Source organism: Ambystoma mexicanum, chromosome 7q (assembly GCF_040938575.1).
Source record: "Ambystoma mexicanum isolate Mex_15411 chromosome 7q, UKY_AmexF1_1, whole genome shotgun sequence".
In the NCBI taxonomy this organism is placed as follows: domain Eukaryota; kingdom Metazoa; phylum Chordata; class Amphibia; order Caudata; family Ambystomatidae; genus Ambystoma; species Ambystoma mexicanum.
This window is the reverse complement of record NC_090941.1, coordinates 57,107,581-57,132,153: the sequence shown is the minus strand read 5'-3', so window position 1 is coordinate 57,132,153 and position 24,573 is coordinate 57,107,581. Positions and strand designations below refer to the sequence as shown.

The 24,573-nt window shown below is 44.7% G+C and overlaps 1 protein-coding gene across 5 annotated transcripts in view; it reads left to right on the top strand.

Moving 5' to 3' along the window:
* Positions 1-24,573, top strand: part of FRMPD4 (FERM and PDZ domain containing 4) — a 1,539,383-nt gene that overhangs the window by 477,509 nt on the left and 1,037,301 nt on the right. The window lies entirely within an intron of this gene.

The window sequence follows — 24,573 nt, the reverse complement described above, 5'->3', positions numbered from 1 at the left end:
CTCGCTGAACTTTCGTGGTCAGTGAATGCCCTTGACGTTGGCGTTAGGGGAAGGCGCATTTGATGTCCAGTAACCACCTCGTGTGGGGTGAGGTGGTGGTCGGACCCTGGCCTGTTCCTTAGTTCGAATAGGGCTAACGGAAGGCAATACAACCAACTTTTCTTTGTTGTTTGTTGTATCTTTGCAATTGCCTCCTTCAATAAGCCATTCAGGCGTTCACATACACCGTTAGCCTGTGGGTGATATGCACATGCAAATTTGTGCTTTATGCTCAGCAGGGCTGTGATATGTTGGAACATTTCGTTTGCGAAATGCGGGCCATTGTCTGATCTTAACACCTCGCACACTCCCCACCTGGGGAAGACCTCCCTTACTAGGAATTTGGCTGCTCTAAATGCATCTGGGTGTGAACAGGGCCCTGCTTCAATCCACCTAGAAAATGGGCATACTACTACAATCATATACCTATTACCTTGACATATGTTGATCATATCAACATAGTCAATGTGAAGGTGCCGAAAAGGTCCTTCTGGCCGGGGTATGGTACCTCTTATCACTTTTAGGGTATGACCGGCCGTAAACTGTTGGCATGTGAGACAATTGCTGATAAAATTTGACACATGAGAATTTAACTCGGGACAGAACCAATCTTCTCTAATTCGTGCTGCAATTATTTCCTTGCCTGTATGGGCTGGGTGATGTAATTGGCTCAGGGCGGTATTTAAAAGTGCCAACGGTATTACAACTTTCCCAGTACCACCCTGGCGCCATAGTGCGTCGGTTGGTGACATTGTACATCCTCTTTTTACCCATATTTCCTTTTCGGCCATTGGTGCAGCCGCTTGTAATTCCATAATCTGTGTGGCTCGGAGATGGGTGTACCCTTCTCTTATTAACATCTCCCTAGCCATTCCCCTCCCTCTCCCTCTCTGTGAGTCTGTGGGGTTCCATATCTCACCAAAGTATGCAGCATATTTCGCATGTGCGTCTGCTGCTGCATTCCCTTTTGAGACGTGGTCTTCACCATTGGTGTGTGCGGTGCATTTTACTAGGGCTAGCTCTTGGGGGTCGTTTATTACTTCAATTAATTCAGCCAACAAGAGGGCATGTTGCACTGGAGTGCCATCAGCTCTTCTAAACCCTCTTCTCCTCCATTTTGATAGCCCTGAGTGGACAGTGGATGTAACATATGCACTGTCGGAATATATTGTTACACGTTTGTTAAAACTTTCCTTTAATGCCAATATTAGTGCAACTAGTTCTGCGGCTTGAGCATAGTAATGCTGTGGTAACTGTACACACTTCATAGCCACACACACCGGCGCCTCCATCATTTTTACCACTGCTGCCCCAGTCCTCCGTATCCCATCTCCTTGATCAATAGTTGATGACCCATCAATAAACAAAAGCTCACCTCCCTCTAGTGCATTTTCTTCAACTTTTCTAGTGCATGAATATATTTCATTTAGTTTGGTGCAGTCGTGGGCGTAATCTCCCTCCTCAATTATTTCTGCTAGGAATCTTGCAGGGTTAACAGTGCTACATCTAACAATCGCTAGTTCAGCCCTAGACAAAATGATCTCATAACCTGATGCCCTTTGTGTCGTTAGTGTGGACTTGGGTTTATTCAATATTGCAAATAGTGCATGTTCCACAAACAGTGTAGTTGGACACCCCATGGTTATTGCTGATGCTTTTTCTACTGCAAAAGCAGCTGCAGCGAGACCTTGTTCGCAAGGGAAGTGGCCTAACATCACGGGGTCTAAGTGACCGCTGTAAAATGCTACTGGTTTATAGCCCATGCTTGTTTTTTGGGCCAATACTGCTTTCATTACTGCTGAGTCGCAATGTGAAAATATAAAAAAGCGTCGCTCATAGTCTGGGGATGCCAGTACTGGAGCTGTTGATATCGCGTCCTTCAATTCGTCAAATGCCTCCCTCATTTCCATAGTCCACCCCAACTTTTTCTCCCCTTTATTTGCTTCCTTCAAACCCTCAAGCAGGGGTCCTATGTATGAACTGTAATCAAATACCCATGCTCTACAGTAGTTGCACAGCCCCAGAAATTGCTGCAGTTCTCTCACAGTCTGTGGCATGGGAGTGCTTGAGATGGCCTGTGCTCTTTGTGGTGCAATCTTTCTTCCATGTTGGGATATCAGTTGGCCAATGTAAAGTACCTGTTCCTGACAGTATTGTATTTTTTCCATGTCTACCTTGTACCCCTTTTCAGCCAATATAGTCAACATTTTTAAGGAGTCCTCTCTGCATTTACTTTCGTTTATACTGCAAATTATTATGTCATCCACATACTGTAACACTGTGCTTTCCACCTCAACGTTACCCAAATCCATCTGTATTACTCTATTGAAAATTGAGGGTGATTCACAATACCCCTGTGGTAACCTGGTATGTTTCCATTTTGTATTTCGGTAAGTGAAACTTGTCAAATCTTGTGAGTCGGGGTGTAATGGTATTGAGAAAAATGCATTTTTAAGGTCTATTACTGTAAATCGTGATGCTTCTGCTGGAATGCCACACAATATTGTGGCCGGGTTTGCTGTTACTGGATATTCTGCTTCTACTATGTTGTTCAAGGGCCTGAGGTCCTGTATGAAGCGCCAAGACCCCCCTTTAGCCTTGCGCACTGGGTACACAGCCGTGTTACATGGTGATTCTGAGGGGACCAATATGCCATTGTTTATAAGGGCCGTTATAGTTTCATATATGCCCTCATCTGCCTCTTTTGACAGTGGGTACTGCTTTACTCTTGGTAGTATGGCACCTTTTTTCAATTTTATCCGTACACCCCCTATGCTTTTTATGCATCCTACGTCATAAGGGCTAATGGTCCATAATGATTTGGGCACCTTTGACATATCCTCCTTAAAGAAAGGGAGTGGGGTGCATGCAGGTGCCTCAAGTGCCATCGCAATTTTCTGCGCTATTTGTTTGTGAGCCACTCTTAGCCATATTTCTACACTCATCATGAACACCATTTCCCCCTCCTCCTTTTCTTCTGAGAACAGCTCCTCATCTGACACCTGGGTCAACCTACATCCTTCTGCTAGTGCTATCACTGCCCTCCATGCTCTTCCTTCTTTGTCTTGGGTGTGCACAGCAATATAATCAGCTGTTGCAATAATGCTCTCAATGTCCATTACAAACACCTTTCCTTCTTGTTCATTAACAGGTGTTTCTGGTCCGAACAGATAAGCTGCTGGCCTCCTCCATATTTTCCCTTCTATCCCTGGCATCCATGCAAATGCCATGTCTGTTCCATACTGGAATAGCTCGCCATCTACTGGTTCCGCCCTAATCGCTGTCTGTCCGCAGTATGCTTGCATAATCTGTCGTGCTGCTAGCATGTGAATCCCTGGAGTAGAGCAAATTATACCATCCTCTGTAAAGGAGATCGTCATATTCAACCTATTCATTATGTCCCTCCCCAGTATATTTACTGGTGAGGCACTATAATACAAAAGTGGAACTGACAGATCATAATCTCCGATAGATAAGGGAACGTTATCAGTAAAAGGAACCAACCCTTTAGCCCCAGAAAATCCTTGGGTGTTCATGGCTTCGCCTGACATCTTAAATTTACCTTCCCTTATGCAAGACCGGGTTGCCCCGGTGTCAACAAGGAATGATAATTTTTTGTCACCTATCGTTACCTCTATGCGTGGCTCCTCCGCACTATTAGGTGTTACTGACAGGATGGGACACACCAAGGCCGTCTGTGGGCTGTCCTATTGGGGGTACAATGATTGGCCATTCCCTGTGTAAGGGTTGTGTCCCAAGACCGTCACCCTACCCAATTGCGTTTGTTGAGTTTGGGGTTGTTGTGTTAGCGCTACTTGTTGTTGTGGCAGTGGCTGTTGTTGTGTTATTTGTTTTTGTGGCAGTGAATATGTTTGTGGCTGTTGTTGCGTTATTTGTTGTTGTTGTATGCCCTGCTGTTCTTGTGATGGCCTAGGTTGTGCCTGTTCATTCCATGCTGGTGTTCCTGGCCTGACCCTACACGTACGTGACATGTGTCCTAGTAATCCACAACTCCAACACACGGGTGGTTCCCTGCTCTGCCATGGGAAGCTCCCTGTGTTGTCCTGGTATACCGGTTGCCCTGTGGGGTAGGAATTTCCAAGTCCCCCCACCTGCTGTTGGGTATTATATCTGTATCCTCTCCCTCTCATAAATCCTCCTCTCCCCCTGTTATAACTATAATACCCAGCTCCTTGCATTGGGTACCCTCCTCCCATGTTTGGTGCGTGTAATTGCAGTGGCGGCACTTGCTGTATTATACTTTGTGGAGGTGCTATTTGAGCTGGATCTTGTGCAGCCACTACTTGTGTGGGGCTTTGGGCCATTGGTGTGGGCGTAGTTATTAGTGCCCCTTCCATTGTGTATTTAGTAAGTTTTTTCTGTACTAGTTTGGCCTCTTCTGTTTTCCTGTCCTCTTCCTTTTGTTTCATTTTTCCTTGCCATATCCTGCAGTGATGTACTATAGTCAGCTGTATTTCTGGCCATGGTTTTGCTTCCATTCCCACTACTTTCTTTAGTTGTTTCTGAACTCCTTCTGGGAGCCCTTGTACTAGTATATGATAAAATATGGCTGGTGTTTTATCCCATTGTTCTCTAGTTTCCATGCGCCACTTCTCTTGAATATCCTGGATATAATCAACAGGATCCTCATTCTCACGCATCTTACGGGAAGTAATTGCTCCTATGTCTGATGTGTCTGGGTACTGTACTCTCAGTGCCTGCCATAGCGCATGTCTGCAGTTTGCAAATGGCGCCCCATCATGCGATGTGTTCGTTATTGTTACCCCATGGAATCCCGCTCTCTTCCAAATGTCGTCCGCTCTATCCCCTAATATTGATATTAACAGGCCCTTCACATCTCCTACTGCTAGTTTCTGTCCTGCGGTGTGTTTTTCCATTTCATATATCCACTTACCCGCACCTCCACTTAGTGATGGGAGCCTACATTTTATATTTTCTTTATCCGTATGCTTCCAAGGTACATACTGCGGTCTAACCCCTCCTCTCTCCAACAGTGGCATTAAGTTGTGTCTTGTGTCACCCTTTACGTTCCATAATATTGAGTCTTCACACCCCTCCTCTTCCCCCGTTTCCTTTACCACTTCAAATTCGTCCTTACTACCCCTGCTCCTACCTCCCTCTCCGTCCTTTCCCCTTTTTTCGTCATTTCCTGTGTTTAATATGGGTATGTTTATTTGTCTGTCTTGCCTGCGGCTAGGGAGGTCTCTAAGCCGACATGCATAGGGAGTCAATTCGTCCATGAAGGGCGCAAGCTTTATTGTGCGCAGCGAGCGTGTGGCGGTTGAGCATGTAGGGTGCGATGGGGGAGGGCGTGATGGAGATGGCGATGGTGTGGCTTCATGGGTTTGTTTTTCCACTAGTTGTTGCACCCTCTCCTCACTTCGTTCCAGCTCCTCCCTTCTCTTACTGATCCATGGCGAGTCTATGTTTGTTCTAGTGAGGTACAGCTTATCTAAGCTTTCCCTTTCACTCTTTCTTCCTCCCCTCTCTACTCCTTCTTCCTCCTCACTGCAAAAATCAGTCATAAATGGTATCCCCCACTCTGCCTTTTTCCCTTTTACTGTTACTGTTTCTAAGTCTATTAGCTCCATTTCTCCTCTTCCTTTGTTACCAACTGCTCCCCCTGGTGTTGATGTTGTTGCTACTTCTCTACTTCTATATACATCCCCCCATTTTTCACTCTCCCTATTTCTCCCTTCTCTTTCCCCTTCACTCCTCTCCTCCATCTCCCTACTATTTTCCTCCCTTTTCCTTTTTAGTTCCTCCATCACTTCGTTGCTCATCTGTTCCAATATTCTTTCATCCTCTTTCTTCCTTTCCCATTTCACCCTTTCTCTTTCTATTGCTTTCCCCTCTTCATATTTCTTAGCTGCCTCTGATAGTACCCTCCTCCTCCATATTTCCATTTCCCTTTCTTTATCTTCTTCTTCCTTCTTTTTTTCTCTCAACACTACTCTTGACACCCTGTCTGCTGCTGCTTTTACCCTTTCAGCTTCTATCCTTTGCTCCTCATTTCGTTCCCTTAATTTGTCCAATTCGTCTTTACCCTCTTTCCTTTTCCTCACTCTCTCTTTTTCCTCCTTCTCAAGCTGTTTTATTAATTCATTCTGCTCATCCCTTAGCTTTGCCAATTTTTCCTCCAAAATCTCTTCTCTTTGTCGTAATAGCTCCTCCCCCTTCATCTCACTCTCCCTTGTACTATCCTCGTCTGTTCTCTTTACTACCTCCCTCTCTTCTCCCGTTAGTGAACCCCGTAATTTTAATAATATCTGTGCAGCTACCCACTCATCATGTCCTATCTCTACAATCTGCTCTTCTCCAATCCTCCCCTCCCCCACTGGCATCTTCCTATGAGCCACATATGGTGGAGGGCTGTATGCCGGGTTCGAGTATCCTTCAGCCGCCCTTAACTGTCCTTCTATTTCTCCTAATTCTCTTAAAGGGTACAACCCTTCTCCCTCTGTTTTCACTCCCGGTGTTATGGGTATCTCGTTGCTCGGTTCCTTTTTTATGTTGTCTAATTTATCAATCTTTTCTCCTCCCTCTCCTTCATTCCCCGTATTCTTTGTCCTTTCACACCCCTTTTCCCCATCCGTTCCTTCTTTCTTAATCTCCTTTTCTTCCGGTGTTTCCCCCATAGTGAACATTCCATTTGGTCCTGGTCGGGACCCCTGGAACATCCTCCATAAGTTAAACACCTCCACATGGCTCGCCAACTTCTTCCCCTTGTATGTATTGTGCAGATGGTTTAGCAGTGAATGTTGGGCATATGGATCGAAACTACCATTAGGCGGCCATGGTGTTAACATTTTGTTATCCGTCCCCTGGGTCCACTCTATGCTGTACTTAATTAATTTCTTCCTATGGGGTGGCAGTGTGGTGCATATGTGTTGTAGTGGGGTAGTGAGGGTGTTCCCCCACCCTCCCGACCCTGTCCCGTATGACATAGTGGTGCCCCACTTGTTACTCTTCCCTTCACTATCAGTTTACAATTTACAACCTTATATTGTTTACCTGGCCCCGTAAGTGTGGGGACTTACGACAATCCTTTGACAAATTATGCAATAATAATAATAAATAAAAAAAAAAAAATAATAAAACACAAATATATATATATGTATGATTTTATATTGTATATTCCTTCCCCTACGGCCCCCTGCGGCCGAGGCGCACGCAGCCCCCTGTGGCTGCATACCCCTTACGACGATCTTATACAGTCGTCCTGATTCCTCGTTCTCCTCCCCCTTTTACACTTGCCGTGGCCGGCGTTCTCCGTGCGCAGCCACGCCCCTCTCCCCTTCTCCTCTTCCGATCCACTCGTTTATCGCTTATCTCCGTATCCGCTCCCTTATCATGTTTCTCTTCCCCACCACTCTCAAACCCAAGGTTCCTTGTGCTCGCGATATCCTATTAAATCCCTACTGGTGACGTCACCGATGTCTTGACGCTACTGGTACATTCTCATTATGAGTTTCAAAATACACTTGCAATCTACCCCCGCTAACCCTACAGCTGTCTTCCTGTCTCTCCTGGAACAAGGTAATCACATCAATAATATAATCGGACTGCGCACACTGCGTCGCCTCGCGTGTGATACGCCCCTCAACAGGAGGGCTTAACCAGCCAATTATCTTCCGTATTGGGCAACTATGCAACTAGCTACCGCCTACAGGGAAACGTCATCTACCTATCGAGTTTCTTGCTCGAACAATAGGGAACCTCGTCATCTACCTATCGAGTTTCTTGCTCGAACAATAGGGAACCTCATCTACTCATTGATCAATAAATGTCAAATCATAGGAAACCACACACACCCACCCCTACACGTTAGTCGCGATTTAGGTCAATCAGTATCTACGAGCGGCCACACGTGATGTTTTCGTGCTCCGCCCCCCTCTTTCGCGTGACGTAGCCGACTGCTCTCGCACTCGTCTCGTCACCATTCATTCCATTAGCAACACTCAGTTGTTAAACCTTCGCCGCGCATCTGTACAATACCTCCCTCCTCCCTTATTTACTTCCTCCCCCTCCCTCACAATTTCGCATTGCTCGTTGTGCGTGTCATGCTCACCAAGTTCTCTCGATGCAGGGCCGCTCGACTGCGTGCACCCCTCCAAGCGGCTCGCCACCTCCCCTCGTCTGGACCACGTCTGGACACTCGCCAACCGCGGGCGGGATACTTCTCAACCGGCTCCCGAGGGCCAATATCCGGATTGCGCTGTCCGGTCTTCTCGCAGCTCCGCGATGGTCCTGTAGTCCTCAGAAGGGGGCAACGGCAGAGGGGGCCGCGCCGCCGGGCCTCCTCGCAACGGGAGTGCCTGGAAAAAGTAAAAATAAAAAGTCGATCTTAAACAGATCTCAGCAGTGCCTCCAACTTGTCGGGGGGAGATTCTGCCGGGGTCGGCCGGGCCGTCCGCGGACCTCCAGGCAGGGAGGCCCCAACTCCTCCCGTGTATATCCCAGATGAGATGAGATAGAGTATGAGACGCACACAAGGAGCAAGGTGACTCTGCTGTTTATTAGACAAAACGGCAGGGATGGGTCAAGGAGCGTACGCGTTCGTCCTGACACACACACAATCGTGGGGCTCGCAGGCCCTTTTTACTGTATTATGACGCGCTACTTGCGTCACTTCAGAAAGTTAACAAAAAACCTATCGCCACTCTTAATTGGGTGTTCGAGTGGTAGGGTTAGTATAGCACACATATAGAGAATGATATTAGTGGACAAGGTGTAGTCAGGTGGTATATCTGGGTTGTCCCTACAATTAGATACATGAGAATTGTTACATGAAGACTCCTGAGGATTGGCTAAATTTGCTGGCGTCAGTGATAAGAGCCCCATGTTCTGATTGGTGCGCCCGTGAGCTTCCCAGCCTGGGACCACCGTCGTTCCCAGCTCTCGGTGTACCTGTAAGTTGCAACAATGTTTCACTATGGGTACATGCAGACAATGTGAGGACTTATTCATAGCTGGACGGGGGACCGCTCCCACTGTTGCAGATGTCCATTGAGCCTTTCAAGTGTATCTGCCAGTGTCTCGTAGCGAGGGATCCAGACGCCTCTGTTCTCCTGGGTTTGGCATCTCGTCAGGTTCGGCTTGGTCATGTGGGGAGGGACCGTGAAAGAGGCAGAATTCTGCACAATTAATATTGTTTTTCTACTGCGCGTCTGGTTTAATTTGTCGGTGTGACTTTAACGTTGGTGCGCGGAGTACGAGGTTGCAACATCGTGCCTTTGATGATTTGCTCTTGGAATGTGGGTTTGCAACATTGCGACCTTGGCTGGTTGCTTCGCCAAGCTCATTCTGCAGGATCAGCAACTGACTCTTGCCTTGTTAATGTCCACGGGAGCTCTTGTTTGAGGCCTACTTGGGCCTGGTGCATAAGTTGTCCGTTTGGTGCACAGGTGCTTTAGGTTATAGGAGCATATAATTTCATGACCAGTATTGTGTCTTCATTATACTTCTCATGGCGGTAACTGGTTTCAAGAGAAGCGTGAGCAAGCTAGTAGAAGAGTTCATGACGCGTCTTGCGTTTCTGCATTCTGAAAGCCTATGTAAAAATAATAAAGATGCACGTCCGTGAATATGCCTGTCGCCTACGTCATAGCACTGAGTATATTCTTCGTGTAGGTTGGTGTGGGAATGTCCAGTGTGTACATTTGTACAGATGTGCTTCCCGTTGTCTAGGTCGTCATGGCATCTCTAACGACGTGTAGATTTTAGTCTAGTTGATCCGTGCCGCAGGTGTCGGCATGGCCAGTGCGGGCTGCTGGGCAGGCAGATGGACACATCCGTATGTTCCTGTACCAGGGTATCTGGTCGTCTGGTAAATGGACAAACTCTTCTTGTGGCGGGTGTCTGGGTCGTGACCCTCTAGGCCAAGCGCGAGAGGCGAAGGACGGGAGCCTGGTCTTCCATTCTCCCACTTCACATTGCATTCAAAGCATCACTTCCGGTGATGTCATTGGTTACATCGGCCAGGTCACGTAACTTCCTTGTCATGAGAGGGAAAGGTAGTTTGGCCTCATTTTATTTAATCTGTTGTGTGTCGTCAATACGCTATCCATAGCATTTTGGTGAATGTATGTCTCTGAGTACTACAACTCACAACACTTCACTAAACAGTTACAAATAGACCAAATTAATTGATTGACTGTGTCCGTTAGTGCTCCAAGCTATGTGTATCCTTTGGCAATGCACATCTTTGCATGCAGAATGATCCACACAGCACAGAATGGTTGCTAATCAGTCGAGTTCCTCAGCCTTTAAACAGTCAGTGAATATGTGTACAAGGCAACCATTGGCAGCAGGTGACTTCACCACCAATCAACTGAAACTAAAAATGTCAGTATTGATGGGGAGAATAGATTTAACTTGCCACACAAACAGACAGACAGACACACACACACACAAAAACACACCCTGCTGCAATTTCAGAAATATATGCATACAGGTGGTCATTTTGATAAGTGTGAAGGGGTATATTTTTAGAAGTATTGACTATTGGGTTACGGAGTACACAGGAATGAACCCTACAAATCATTAGACGTAAGAAACAGAAGACAGCATCTTTGCAAATGCCTATAAGTGGCCTGGCAGGAACACACACAAAGTTAGTAAATGGTGGGGAATGCTACAGACTGTTCCTGATTAATGAGCCCAGGGCGCGTGCTTTGGGATTTGCGTACATAAAGTTGCCAATGGCATTTAGACATCGGCATCTGTAGAGCAGGCAGGGTGCTAGCGGGAATAATGGTTGATCTATTTTGCATTTATTTATTGAGGGAACAAGGTGTGTCGACTATAAATACTTGCATAGCCAGCAGTAAACGTCCAGTGCTAAATCAGGTTTCTTCGAAAAGATACAATGTTGAGTGACTGACGATTTGATGTTTGAGAATACATAATACGCAGAGCAAGATATTTCTTTTATTCAATCTGTTAGGGAAACCTGAAGTTATGTCTCTTTTATGTGTCTCTTCGTTCCATCTACTCACAATGTTTTAACCCTCAAAGTGCTTTTAAGGTTTATTTGTAAGTGGGCATTGTTAATGATCTGTATACATCTCTGTTGAAAACAATAAAGTATCGAAAGATGACATTGATGAGGATGACATAGAACAGAGACAGGACAAGGCATGCAAAAGACAGCAGTCTAAGGGGGACTGGATAGTGTGACAAATCCTGCAGATTCATCACTGAACCCCAGCCTAACAACTCCTCCCATGTGGCCGGTGGAAGGCAGACGCTACCTTATCCTAACCCTGGGGTGGTATCATGAGGGAGGGTCACATGCGAGGAGATGGCTGTCAGGCATAAGTGGTGACTCCTTTGGGAGGGATGCAGTATTCATCTTTTTATGAGGATGAGTGCCCTGTAATTCCCAAATATCTGATGGCATGCTGACATTGCACAAGTCCCTCTCACAAGGAAGCCCAAGTAACCTTCTGTGAAAAGTTGCCTAGACAGAATATTTTGTATACCTTGGGAGTTCCTGAATCGGATGTGACATCCTCTAATGGCCTTACATCTGGCTTGGGTAGAAATGTTTTCCCTAATGTTAAATATAACATCTCCTAACTCTGAAAATATCCAGTTCAAGAATCAAATTGAAATGAACAGACATAAAAGACTCAAATCCATTGAGAACGTCAGGGTCCATAATGCTTGTGTTACTGGGACGAGGAAAAAGGAACAATAGTCAATGAGAATCAATGATGCCACTGAGCGGGACTTTTAAACCTGAAAATGGACCACAACTGTGGAGGAGGAAAGGAGCAGCAGAAGGAGTCAGGAATGACACCAAAGTGGTTGGAACTGCAGAAGGACTGTGAACACCAGCAGAAACCAATGCAAGAAGAGAAGGTGAGTGGTTTTGCAGAGTACACACAGCAGGAAGCAGAGTCGTCAGCACGAAGCAGAGACGTGGTCAGCAGCAGGTGTGTGGGAGACATGCTCCTGATCTGACGCGAGTTCCCTGGAATTCCCTGGAGGTGCTGGAGGATCTAGAGACCCAGCCAGGCTGGCAGGGCTCAAGAGATTTGAGAATGACTTACATAGGGTAATGATGTGTGTCCCGTCGAAATTGGTTCGATAAACATTAATGGCAGAAAATATGCATTTTCAACATATGGGGTATAGGTTATCAGAGCCAAATCAACAAACAACTAAAACTAAAAGAGGTGGGTAGTTGTGATTTGGCTCTGGTATCCTACACCCCATATGTTGAAAATGCTTATTTGCTGCCATTAATGTTTATCAAACCAACATAGAAGGGACACTTTTCATTACTCTATGTAACCTGCACAATGTCACCAGATTGGATGGCCTCTAACCCCGGTATATTGGCAATTAATCTTAAAATATTGGCCCTATTCAAGTCTGGCTCATCCTCCTTTCTTCCCCTAGTCCCCAGCTATAACGTATGACTAGTATTAATCTTGGAGACTCTGGGTTGCTCAGTTAAACCTAGATTGTTACCTGAGGAGACTGAATCCCCCTCCTTTTGGTATATTCTTGATTCCTGGTATTCATACCCTCTTCAGCTCACACCCCCTTCCATGTTCCCCCCACCTTACACAACGCTTTTCTACGAGGTAGTGATGCAACTCTATCTTCTCTTGTAGGAGGTGACCATGGTCAATTATTATACGTAGTCTTATTTGCTCCAGAGTATAGAAGACTAGCAGCGACCTAGGTGTAAAGTAGCCTCTAGATTCCTTCCCAAATATCGACTCCCCGTCTGGTCCTCATTGCTTACCCTGAAAAACTCCTCAACCATTGAAAAATACATAATTGAATGTGTAGAAAAGTTCAATAAATCTACGTCATCTTCTGGTAATTCTGCTGGATCATTAGGGTTTCTATATGGCACCACCTTAGTAACGGTGATCTCCTCTGGAATTTTTTACTGACTTGTCTGTTTTACTTAATATACGTTTTTTTTAAAGTTCCCTCGTTTAGAATTTGCCTGATCTTGAACATGTGGGGGATTCGACAAGGCCCCCTATACATTTTTCGGAAGCCCCCATAGTTGATTTCAATACTGGTCTTTGATTTTTTAACTTTTTCCCTACTTGAAGTGCTTTACGACACCGTTGCCTATTTGTAAAGATTTTAAAAACTGGTTCTTCTAGTATCAAGGAGGCCTCCTGAATTCCCTGCAGTTGGTCTACTGAATCTATAATGTCCCTGCCCCCACACCACCCTGTCTGGTAAAATCTCCTTGGACTACCTGGGGGGTCGGGGAGGACATCTGTAGTTGTATCTCTGATCGGAATATCCAAGGGGGCAACTGAAACCATATACCCCGCCGGCTCCCTTGATATCCTAACCTGCAAACACCCCCTTGATTTTAATGCGCCAAACAATTAACGTTACTTTACTCACCAAACGTGCCAATAAATTTAGTCTGCCATCCTTAATTTCAAACACTTTTGTTAAGTCCAATATCCCTGTGTTTATCGCTGTTAACGTAACTTCTAACATTGGGTTAGAAATAGAAGCTGGCATAGGACCAGGGGGTCGACTGGGGGTGGCATTCACAAAGGATATAGAAGTAGTAGATGAAGAGTGTAAAGAATGTGGATATAATATTGCGAAACCCGAAAGATTAAGAGGGGAAGGGAACTCCCTGGCCAAAAAAGGCAGATACTCTTGCTAAGCTAGCTAAGGAGAGTTATAAGACACTCCCTGTAACTTCCTTGGTGATTCCATTTTACAAATGGGGTGATAGGTAGTTAAATCTATCTCCATATTTTGTAGTCCCTCTGATAGGGGTTGAAAGCTCAATGTCAATCTTTGTGTGTCCTCCCCAAAGTGGACCTGCACTTCCGTGGTAGTCCCCAACGGATGTGCCAAATGTTCAGGTTCTTGTACTTGCAGCCTCCCCTTAGCCAAAGGCTTTTCCAATATCAGCTCTTTAGACCTCACCAAAGGGTCCCCCCCCCCAGGTGCTGCCACTGCAACGGGGTCTAAATCATTTGTTTGGTCAATTAGCATTGATGCCGGTATATCCTCAAAATGTATTAGTAGATCCGTTGTAGGTTCTGAAATGTTCTCCCACTATGTCCTTTGGTTTTGGACTTCTTAGTTTTCCAATAGTTTATTGTTTTGTATCCCCTCTTTTACAGTGGTCCGATAGCCCCTAAGTCTGATGTTAAAGATTTCGATTAGCGGTGTGCAGCAGACAGCTTAGGGCAGGGTGACCCTTGATTTTTGACAACGTTTAAAAGAGCTTCATTAACAGTTTTATCCGGCACGTGTTTCCATAGTGCCCTTCGGTGCATAGTTGTATTTTACATGTAGGCGTAAGACATGTCTCTGGGAATCACAGAAAAATAAAACCAAAATATCTAAGAATCGCAAATACCAACCGTTGACAACCAATGTGCCTTGACCAGAATGTATTCGCAAAACTCAGTGTCCTATAGTTCACAAATGTAACATCCTCAAAGGAAACATTAAGAAATACAACATTTGACTTTGTGAATCAATACCTAAGTTAAATACACCAATGGCTTTATCTGCCAGCCCACAGACACCTAGCTGCTGAACAGCAGAACAGCACTCGAGGTCGCATTCTTGGGTGCATGCGCGTGGGTGCGCTTGGCCGGGTCTTTTTGTATTTTCCGGCAGCCGGGGGTATGGTCAGACCGCTGTTAAGTTCAATATAATATATATACGACCAAAGCCAACCATTCTGCAATAAATATATAAATGAAAGGTAAGTGAATAAGTCAGTCCATATAGGGATCCAATTGTGAAAACGGAGTAACGCTTTGAAGTTCTCCTCTGTACCTCGGTTTTTCTCCACACGGCAGAACTCAGCAGAACAGCACTCGAGGTCGCACTCTTGGAAAATTATAATACCATCAGCATGTTTAAGACTGATATTCTGGAAGTCACATTTTAAGCACAATGTAATCCTTGGAAGCCTTTGACTTCTCTGATCCTGTTTTTGTCTTTCTTTGATCTTAACAAAGACCAATATCTGGCCCCGAATTTGCTAAAGGATTGCCCTGGGATTGATGTTCAGGACCAACGGGTTACTAAAACCATTCTATCCTCGTACTTTATATATGTGAACACATTGAATGGATCAACATTGTGAAAATAGTTTCACGAAATCAAGGCAATGTTGATGCTATTGTGAAATTAAGGTGATAATACCAGGTCTAACAACAAAGAGAAGGGATGAAACTTTGTCTTGTTATAGAGCTTAGGGAATGAGGATTTATAACAGGTAAGGCCACTCAGTGTGCGGTGATGGTGCTGACTAAGAGTAGAATAATGGAAAGAAAACACTAGATTTCACGTTAAGTGACAGAGTAATGCAATTAAATGTAAGAAAGTTTCAATTTGGGCTGATACAAAACGATGTTAGTCTGACTTACACGTGACTTAAACCTGGAGAGTGTATTTGATTAACAAATAAGTTACTGCGAGTAACACTGATGTACTCCTGACTTACGTCTAGTATGGATGTAGCAAGTTAGGAGTAAGGTTTTGTCATTGTAACTTTTTTGTGAATTGGTTAGCCCTTTTAGATTGAAGTCAGGAATAAGTCAGAGTTACTCATAGCAATCTCTTTATGGACTGAATAGTCCTCTCAAGGTTCATGTCTGGAGAAAGTCAGAGTTGTTTGTAATAACGTCCTTGTACACTGAATAGGCCACTCCAGGTTTAAATCAGGAGTCAGAGTTACTTTTAGAAAACAGATTGTGAATCGACCCCATTCATGTTATTTTAAAAAAGCATGCATACACAAAAGGGGACATAACCGACCCTACAGAGTATTGCCCAGTGACCATACTGGACGACACCTCAAAACTATTTACTGGGATTCTGTTGAAGAGATTGGAAGAGTGGGTACAAGAGAACGAGGTCCTATCGAACAAACAGCTTACATTCAGGGCAGGCACGGGTACCATTTATCAGGGTTTAAATGTGTATATTTTGCTGGCCAGGCATGTGAGGATTTTGGGAACTCCTGTCAACGTGGCCTTCATGGACCACAGTTCTCTATTTGACCATGTGGACAGGCGTCTCCTTCGGTGGGTTTTGAGTGAAATGGGTGCACCGAAAGCAACTACTCTCCATGCTGCAGACCCTTCATGAGAACTCTAATATTTTGGTCCGCTATCGATTAGGAGTTGAGTTGATGGAGCGTATTAATGTGACAAATGGGGTTCGGCAAGGGTGCATGCTGGCCCCACTTCTTTTTGACTAAACATCAACTCCCTTTTCCGACAGTCTGGAGCCTGTCGGAGCGGATGTACCACGGTGCGGGATGAGGCAGATCCTGGTGCTGAGCTACACTGATGATGCAGTGATCTTGGCAAAAACACCCAAATCACTCCAACTATTAGTGGACAAATATAATCGGTACATGTCAGCTAGAAGATTAAATGTAAATGGCAAAAAAATGCTTCGTTATGTGTATCGCCCATGAAAAAGCATTTTGCACCTGTGAAAATGGATGGCCGCAGAGTGGATGTCTGCACCAACTTTGATTCACTTGAACTTAGATTTTATTCTAGATTAATTTGGAGCAACCACATCGAAAAATCCTCATCTCGAATTAGGTAGGTATTGGGGGAATTTTCAGATTTGCAAAAACAATACAGAATCACTCATCTGATCACATGATGGCAATATAGAGGGGTAAGGAAATCCCTGCTGGATCATATGGGTGTGAAATTGAGGGCTATGATTCTCTCCAGAGAGCTCAGAATTCTTTCTTGATACGATTACTGTCAGACTCTCAATCCACTTCTGTCTTCACAACCCATTTTGAGATGGGCTCAATTTACTTGGTTGACCTGTTGCGCTCCAGACATTTTATTTTTTTTCTGACATGTCCTCTGGACAAATGAGGAGGCAGACCTGACAAAAGTGATCAAACCTGTTTTCACACTCAAGCTGGCGTAGAGTGGATTGGCTTGCTTATGTCAGCTCACATCTTCGCAAGTCGGGGCTGGGGATGTGATTTGAAAACACAGCTTCGGTTCACCAGGTCCCAAAGTTCATTTTGAAACACAAGATCATGCCGGACTTTGCGGATGTCAGGGAGGAGGCAATGATGAATAAGCACCATGTTAGATTATACCTCCCTCTTTCTCCAACTGATGTGCTTGCTAGGTATTTGTCAAAGGTTACAGATGTGCAATGCAGGCTCTTTGTTTCTAGGGCCCTGCTAAATGTATTACCATTGGTGGCTGTGACGGCCAGATGGAGTCATGAGCCAACATCCAGAGATGCCTTCTCATGTTAATGTGGTCAAAGAGAGACATTGGGTCTCATTACGAATGACCTGGTCTGGAAAACAAATGTGCCGGTAACAGCACCTTTAGTTCCGGACCGGGTCACTCCGAGTCTGCCTGTAGGGACACTGAACATCCGGCAAGCCTAACCTGCCGGTAGTTCAGTCCTCTATCGGCTGTTTTTCACTGAAGCACCAGCACCTTTAACAATGGTAGCGGTGCTTCAGTGTTCCCATTCCCAGGGAACTTACCATACGGGCGCCGCCTGTGATATCCCGGTAACACCAGTATGTCAGGCAGCGGTAACGGTAAGGCGAGGTGGCCGGCAACGTCGTACTGAGGCCCATTGTTTCTTTTTGTCTTGTTTTGCCCTCTGTATGCAGAGATCAGGAAAACTCTATTATTGGGAGTTTTGAAATTGAGTGGCGTTAGGCATTATAAACCGGCTTTGCTCTTTTTATTACAGTGCACAGCAGCGAGGGTGGCTTTTACATTGGCAAGTTATTTGAGGAAGCTCCAGGCCAAGAGAGCACACCAGCTGCAAAACCCGCATCGCCAGTGTATTTGTATTCTTGGCCGCTGAACTCCTAATTTGTTGTGCCTATTTTTCGATTTGTAAACGGATTCATATTGTGAAGTGTATATTTATTTGTTGCTGCCCTGAAACCTGTTTAATATCTTTTTATTTTGGAAATCGGAAACTGGGTTTCTGAGCTAATTTATAGCTAGTACAGTAGCATGTTTGATGAATGTATGAAGTTACATGTACCCATTGAATTGATGAACTGTATTACTGTGTGATTTGTGAATACGTTTTATAGATCTTTGATCCGAAATACACAACATAAATAAACATTTTTAAAAAATGTATTGATAGGAATAGATTAGCGTTTTCATAACATGATCAAATCACTGGTGTTGAAGTCATTGCAGGTTGTTAGCTTGTGTAATGGGGGAAGTAAGTTCTTCTGTGTGTCGAAAATAAATCTAGTTATGCGAAGGGTATATGAAAAGTTGCTTTGCTATGTTTCTGTTGATGGCTTTGCCCCAATAGGAAGGACACAGTTCACTGTTCTTAAAAAGGAATGTGCATTCATGAAGTGTTGTTTATTGAGGACATGTACTAAGCTTTCATTGTAGGAATAAGAGCATTAGCAGCGAACATGCGGTGTTATTCTTGCATACTAATCATTTAAAGGCTTGTTTGTAAGGGTTGAGCAACATGTTCTGCCTTCTAGGGAATGACATCAAAACACAACTTTTTCAGCTCATCTTTGATTCAAAATGTGTTTATCATAGATGACCAGAAATCTTGTGCCAGTGTCAGAGCCTTCAATCAATAGACCCTTGTATTTGCGATAGTCTACCTCAGTCATGCACTTGAACTCCTCACTTCTGTACAAATATAAAACTGGTAATACATAGCTTACTTGGTTGACTGCCCGCTGCATACATTTCCATGCGAAAACTACTTACTTTGTAAGTCTGTGTCTTAAGCTTTTTTTTAAAGAATTTCCCAAAAATGTTGACTTTGACAAATGGAACAGTACTACATGTATTCTTAAATGTTTACCAACTAATCCCAAATCTCTTGGTGGCCCCCACTGCAGAAATCCATGAAGAGTTTGCAAATCACAGTTTCAAATGTGGGAAAGGTGAAGGCAACTTTTTTGCAGTTGTGAAGTGCATGAAATAAGTAAGAACGTGTAAGTATTAATGTGGGCTTTTAAAGTGAGGCAAGGGATGTCTACTCCTGAGATTCGAACTTGTGATCTGCAGGTTAATTGCAGATGCTTCCAGCATGCAAACAACCCAACGAACTATCGTTTGACCTTTATTTTCCTAAACATGAAGGGTTACGTTCGTCTATAGTAGCTTCTGATTAAACCGTCTACTGGATTTAGGGTTTTGAAACAAACCTGCAATGTGTTAGATTGTTTCCCATTAAGGTCAAACATGCGTTGATTTTTTTCACACATTGGTTTTCAGAGGTTCAAGGAAGACTGGTGGGAGAGCAGGTCTAGAACAGTCAAATGATGTGGAAACATCCACATTAAAGCCCAGCTACACTTGAGAGTGTCCTCGGGGCTACATGGAAGTCCTGCCTGTAGGTTAGTTCATTTGGCCGGGCCTGGAGGTGACGGTCCCTGTCTGGAGGCTGGGGTGTACTTACGCGTTCTGTGCTTACGCAGCAGCCGGAGCTTTGCCGCTTTCTGTCAATGCAGCATGCTCGGAAACGGCAGGGAAGAAGCATATTTTGTGTTTGTTTTTTGTTACCGGAAGGCTTTTACCATAGAAAAAGTATTGTTCGCATATGAAAGCCCCCCGGTCTAGATTGCACATTGACGTTCACTGCTAATACGAAACGTATAGTATTTACAAATTAACATAACAATGGAAATTATTTTTGAAGTAATGTGAAGTGATTTATTTATCTAAGTGATTTGTTATCAACACCAAAAGGTGATTGGCAGAAAATGTAAGGTTAAGGTGTCACCCAAAATGTGAAGGACAGGAAAATCAAAACGTTTGCAATATCCACCATGACGAACGTCTTCCTCTACCCATCCAGCTGTTCAAATGAAGGCTGTATGGAGGGAATTTCATGGCACTTTCACATAAGTTATCATGTATACATGTTTCAACAATAGTTCAATGTATAACATGGAAGTTTGGTATTGTTCAGCCATCTGTCGCCAATTAGTATGTCAGCTGGGTGAATTCGTTAGCATACTGTATGGACTATCAGACTTGGCTCCTTCTGGAATTTTCTTGATGTATTTCTGCCACTGGTGATTGTGATGGCCGCTCCCTTCCTGGTTGATGTCAGTGTCTATGAAAAGGGCTCTGACCAGGGTGCATGTGAGTATGCTGCTGCAACGGATGTGAAGCGATGCTGGCCAGCTACGCCACTACCACTCATTCACCAACCTTCCTTGTGTTCTAGAATGTTCTGTACAATGTGTCCTCAAGCTTCACTTTGATTATTCATCAGACCTGGTTTAATGGTTGATAGACTGAATAGAGTTCATTGTTTCTCTCTTGGGTGGTTTGTCACTTCCCTCTACAACAGGATTTGTCACTTGTTTGTGTGTTCTTAAACTTCATCACTGGGTTCTGAAGCATAACGTTCTCAACAGGCTTCAGCATTGCTAGTTGTACTTTATTCTTTGAATAAGGCCTTCAGGGTACACCATTCAGAGCTATGATCAAATATGGGTCTGTGTTGCAATTACACCAGATAGTGGGGATGCATTCAGCAGCTGAGCTGGCGAAAGGCAGAGTTGTCAAAAGCCCTGTTGGGAATTTGCTCTCTGTCCTGGTGCAGCCCCTCTGTCCCAGGCTGGGCTAGTGTTTGGCCTCACAGCCCAATTTATAAAGTAATTTTCTGCTAGTAATGAGATGTGTGAACATCGTATTGCCAGCAACAGGTGTCGTTTGCTGCAGCTTGCAGGTTGCTTGGCAGCCAAGTTGAACTCTGCCTGACACAAAACACCTTGTTTTTCCTCCACTGCCTACAGTGAGAAAAAAACTGAAACAGTTTAGCCTCCGTCTGCACTCTTAAAAGGTATGTTCAAGCACAAACATATTTTATTTGCATGTGAGCTCATGCACGAGTTTCTGCACGTTTGAGTGTGCCCGTGTGTGGTGTGGTGTGGTTGTTTGGTGGGGAGAGGGGCAGCTCTTGCATGCCAAGCATATGCTGTGTATTTACACCATGCAAGAGATCTAAGGGTAAAATTCTACACACATATTGCTGGTGCTTCATGATCAAAGGGATATACAGTAGCAATGTTGGAATACGTTGTGTGCGGGTGACATCATCACATTGGTTTACTCTTTGAATGCTGCCATACATTGTTTGGGAAAGTGACATGCAGAAGCAATGTTTATGCTAGGGCAGACTTATAGACCTTAGCAAGTGAGATCAGTCTCTGAAGAACGGCTGATCCCAAGTACCAAATGCTGCAGACAAGTCCAGCATTACTAAGAGGGAGGAATCATGAGTATGCAGGTTCCAAAATAAAATCTCAAATATATCCTGTAGTCAGGACAAAAACCTGATTGACGCTTGTCAAGCAGATGTTGAGGTTCGCCAAAATCTTGTAATAGGGTAACTACCATATTTTCAAGGACTTTCGTAAGAAAAATATGCTTATCTATGGGTCATTAGTAACTGACAACATCTGGATCCAAAGAGGATTTTTTTAAACAAAGAGTAATAAACAAGAGGGATACGCCCAGTAGAAAGCAAACCTGTTGCCCGCGTCTATGGCTGCAGCACTGCTGTTATGCACTGTTGGCCCCAGCTTGTTTGCGACCCGCTCCTGAGCTGTTTGTGCTTGCCCATGTCTCAGTGGGTCTGGAGGCCCCACACCATGGAGGAAGAGCTCAAAACGTACAGCAGGCCAACCTTATGGCAAAGCCTGCCACGTCTAAAGGTGCTTCACTGCCCCAGCTTGTTTGAAAACCGCTACTGGGCTGTTTGTGTTTGATTGTGTCTAACTGGATCTGGAGTCCCTGCCCCTGGAGGAAGAGGAAGAGCGCAACACGTACAGTGGGCCACCATTGCGACAAAGCCTACCACGTCTAAGGGTGCCACACTGCTTTTGTGCGGTGTTGGGACTGTAAGCTGCAGGCAACAAGGGCATGACATCAATTAGCCCATATTGTGTTGCACCCCTGGGAGTTTATGCGGAGCAGGAGGGGAGCTAATGTACAGCCGTGGTTGTAGTGAGTTAATGTGAGGAGGTCGGCAGCTGGTGAGTTAATTTCTTGCTGGATGCCTTTATCAATTGGAAGTCGGACCTTCGATCCGCGTTGTCATTACTCTTCTGACAATCTACTTTGGAAATAGCTGCCAACATCCTCAGCCCATGCTCTTAACGCACACATCGATGAGTAACTACTAAGTGCTAAGTGGGAGGCGGCTTTTTGTTTGAAGCACATTCTTGCATCCTCACTACTAGGTGCAAGTGGTGGTTTAGCCAGGGGCAAGGTTATCATAAGTATTGCACTAATCAACGGGGAGTGCCCCTCGTGTTCCCGTCTTCAAGTAACAAGATTTGGAAGAATTGGAGTTATCTGGATTCCAAGGATGGCACTGAAGGGGGAGGGGCGGGAATCTGGTTACGCCTTAAGCTGTCGGGCTTCACCTGTGCTCGGTCATTGCTGAACATTCAGGAAACCTGCACTCTAATTGAATGGCATTGTCACTTTGTGATGATATATTGGTTTATGAAGTGTTAGCAACGTTTTTATATAATTGCACAGTTGTCTAATTTTTGTTTTCAATGTATCAAATCAAATGTTATATATTGTGTCTGTAGGTATATTTTAGTGTCGTATCTTTACACATTATTAAGCCAGGTACTTGTATTGTGAAATTGTGTATTATTGTGCTACAGTGCATGTATTAATAGCTGTTAGTAGTCTTCGTTTCCGTATACTATGCAAAGGTTTTGCTTGGGGAATAGCTGCGAATCATTTATTATTGTACCACTTTATGGAACTCTCAGCACTTGTAGGGAGATCATCAGGTGCAGAGTAGCCCTATAGATTGTGCCGAATAACTGGTATAGCTGTATTAGCTCACGGATATGGCTAGAAAGGTTAAAAGAAAGTGGGCCTCATTACACGGATGGCGGTAGGGGATTACCGGCACTGGTAAGGGCACCGGTGCCGGTAATCCCCTACCGCCATACTACGAGGTCCCTCAGTGGGTCCCGTCCTTAATGTGTGGTCAGACCACACGTTAAGGAAGGGACCCGCTGAGGGACTTCAGTGCAAATAACGGTACCGCTAATAGCGGTACTGTTATTTGCTCCTTCCCCCTTCCCATTGAGCCCTATGGGGGCTCAAATGGGGAAGGGCCTTGGTGAATGGGGAACTACCACCCGCCAACCTTGGAATGGGGGGGTAATTCCCCCATTCACCAAGGCGGACTCGGTACGGTACCGGCGGCAACCATGCCGCTAATAGCGCAATGGTTACCGCCTACCGTGTAATGAGGCCCAGTTACTTTGCTTTCGTCAACTAAACCCATGAAAAAAAGTCGGAGCAATTAGCAAGCTTATTGAAGACGCTAATCTGTTAATTGGTGAAACAGAAGTGCTGCTTAGTTCTTTTACCCCCACCATGAAGTATTGCATCCGTATCAGCGAATCAGCTGCAAACAATTGCGACTGATGCCCCTCAATATGTAGTTAGTACCCCAGAGAAGTTATTACTAATGGATCTAAAAACCCACAACGGAAAGGCGTTACTATCACACCTGCTACTTCATCCAACCTAAGTAGCCACCCTAAGGGGGCTGATTATGGTAGGGAGCAGAGGGGGGGTAACACCGACATTCCCATTATCAAGACTGATTGATGAACTTCATCCTTTCGAAATCCATAAACTGAGTGGGGGGAGGGGGGTACTCTATTCCTGTGAAAACACATGGGAACCCAACCGGAGGGAAAGGCAGTGTGGACAATGAACCTCATAATTTGAAATATAATGTACCCATATCCTCGAGGTTTGATGAAGTTAGCACTAATCTTGCCTCTAATGGGCCAAAGGAGAGTAACGCAACAAGTGAGAAACCAGGTGGCACTGTGACAAATGCTTGTGCATCAAGATTATTAGACCAGATTGCCACTGAAATCTATGATTGTATAGTGGGAAATAGGATGTTGAATGGTACTGACGTTCCCTGTGATGGCCACAGTGGAGAGATGAACCTGACCGTAAGGCAGCTGATAGTTCTCTTGAAGACGGTCTACTCTGAGGTAGTGTCTATGAAAAACACACTCTTTCCAATTCTAAACACGTTAGGCACAAAGAACAATTCCAAGTGCCAGTCGGTTATCACCCAGTCAGGCACCGACTTAGATCCAGTTCCGCCAGTTCCGCCAAAAGAGTTTTGTCTAGTCATCCCAGCAACTCAGTAAAAACTACAGACTCTGGAAATCGCATGCAGGATAAAACAAGTGACCTTAAACAATATCATATTGAGAAGGCCATTGATTAGTTGGGTTAGTCATGTTATTGAGCATCACCAAGAGAAAAGAGTATACTCTAGCAGGAGCCCTAAGGAAGTAAATAGGAAAGATCCTTGCAGGGGGTAGGATCACACCAGTGCTGGGCTTATAGGACCCAGAGATCACATAACTGTACATAGTGGGAGGCATAATATAAGAGCACTTACACAGGGGTTGTCACATTTGGCATTGCACACTATCCTCCTGACAAATTACCC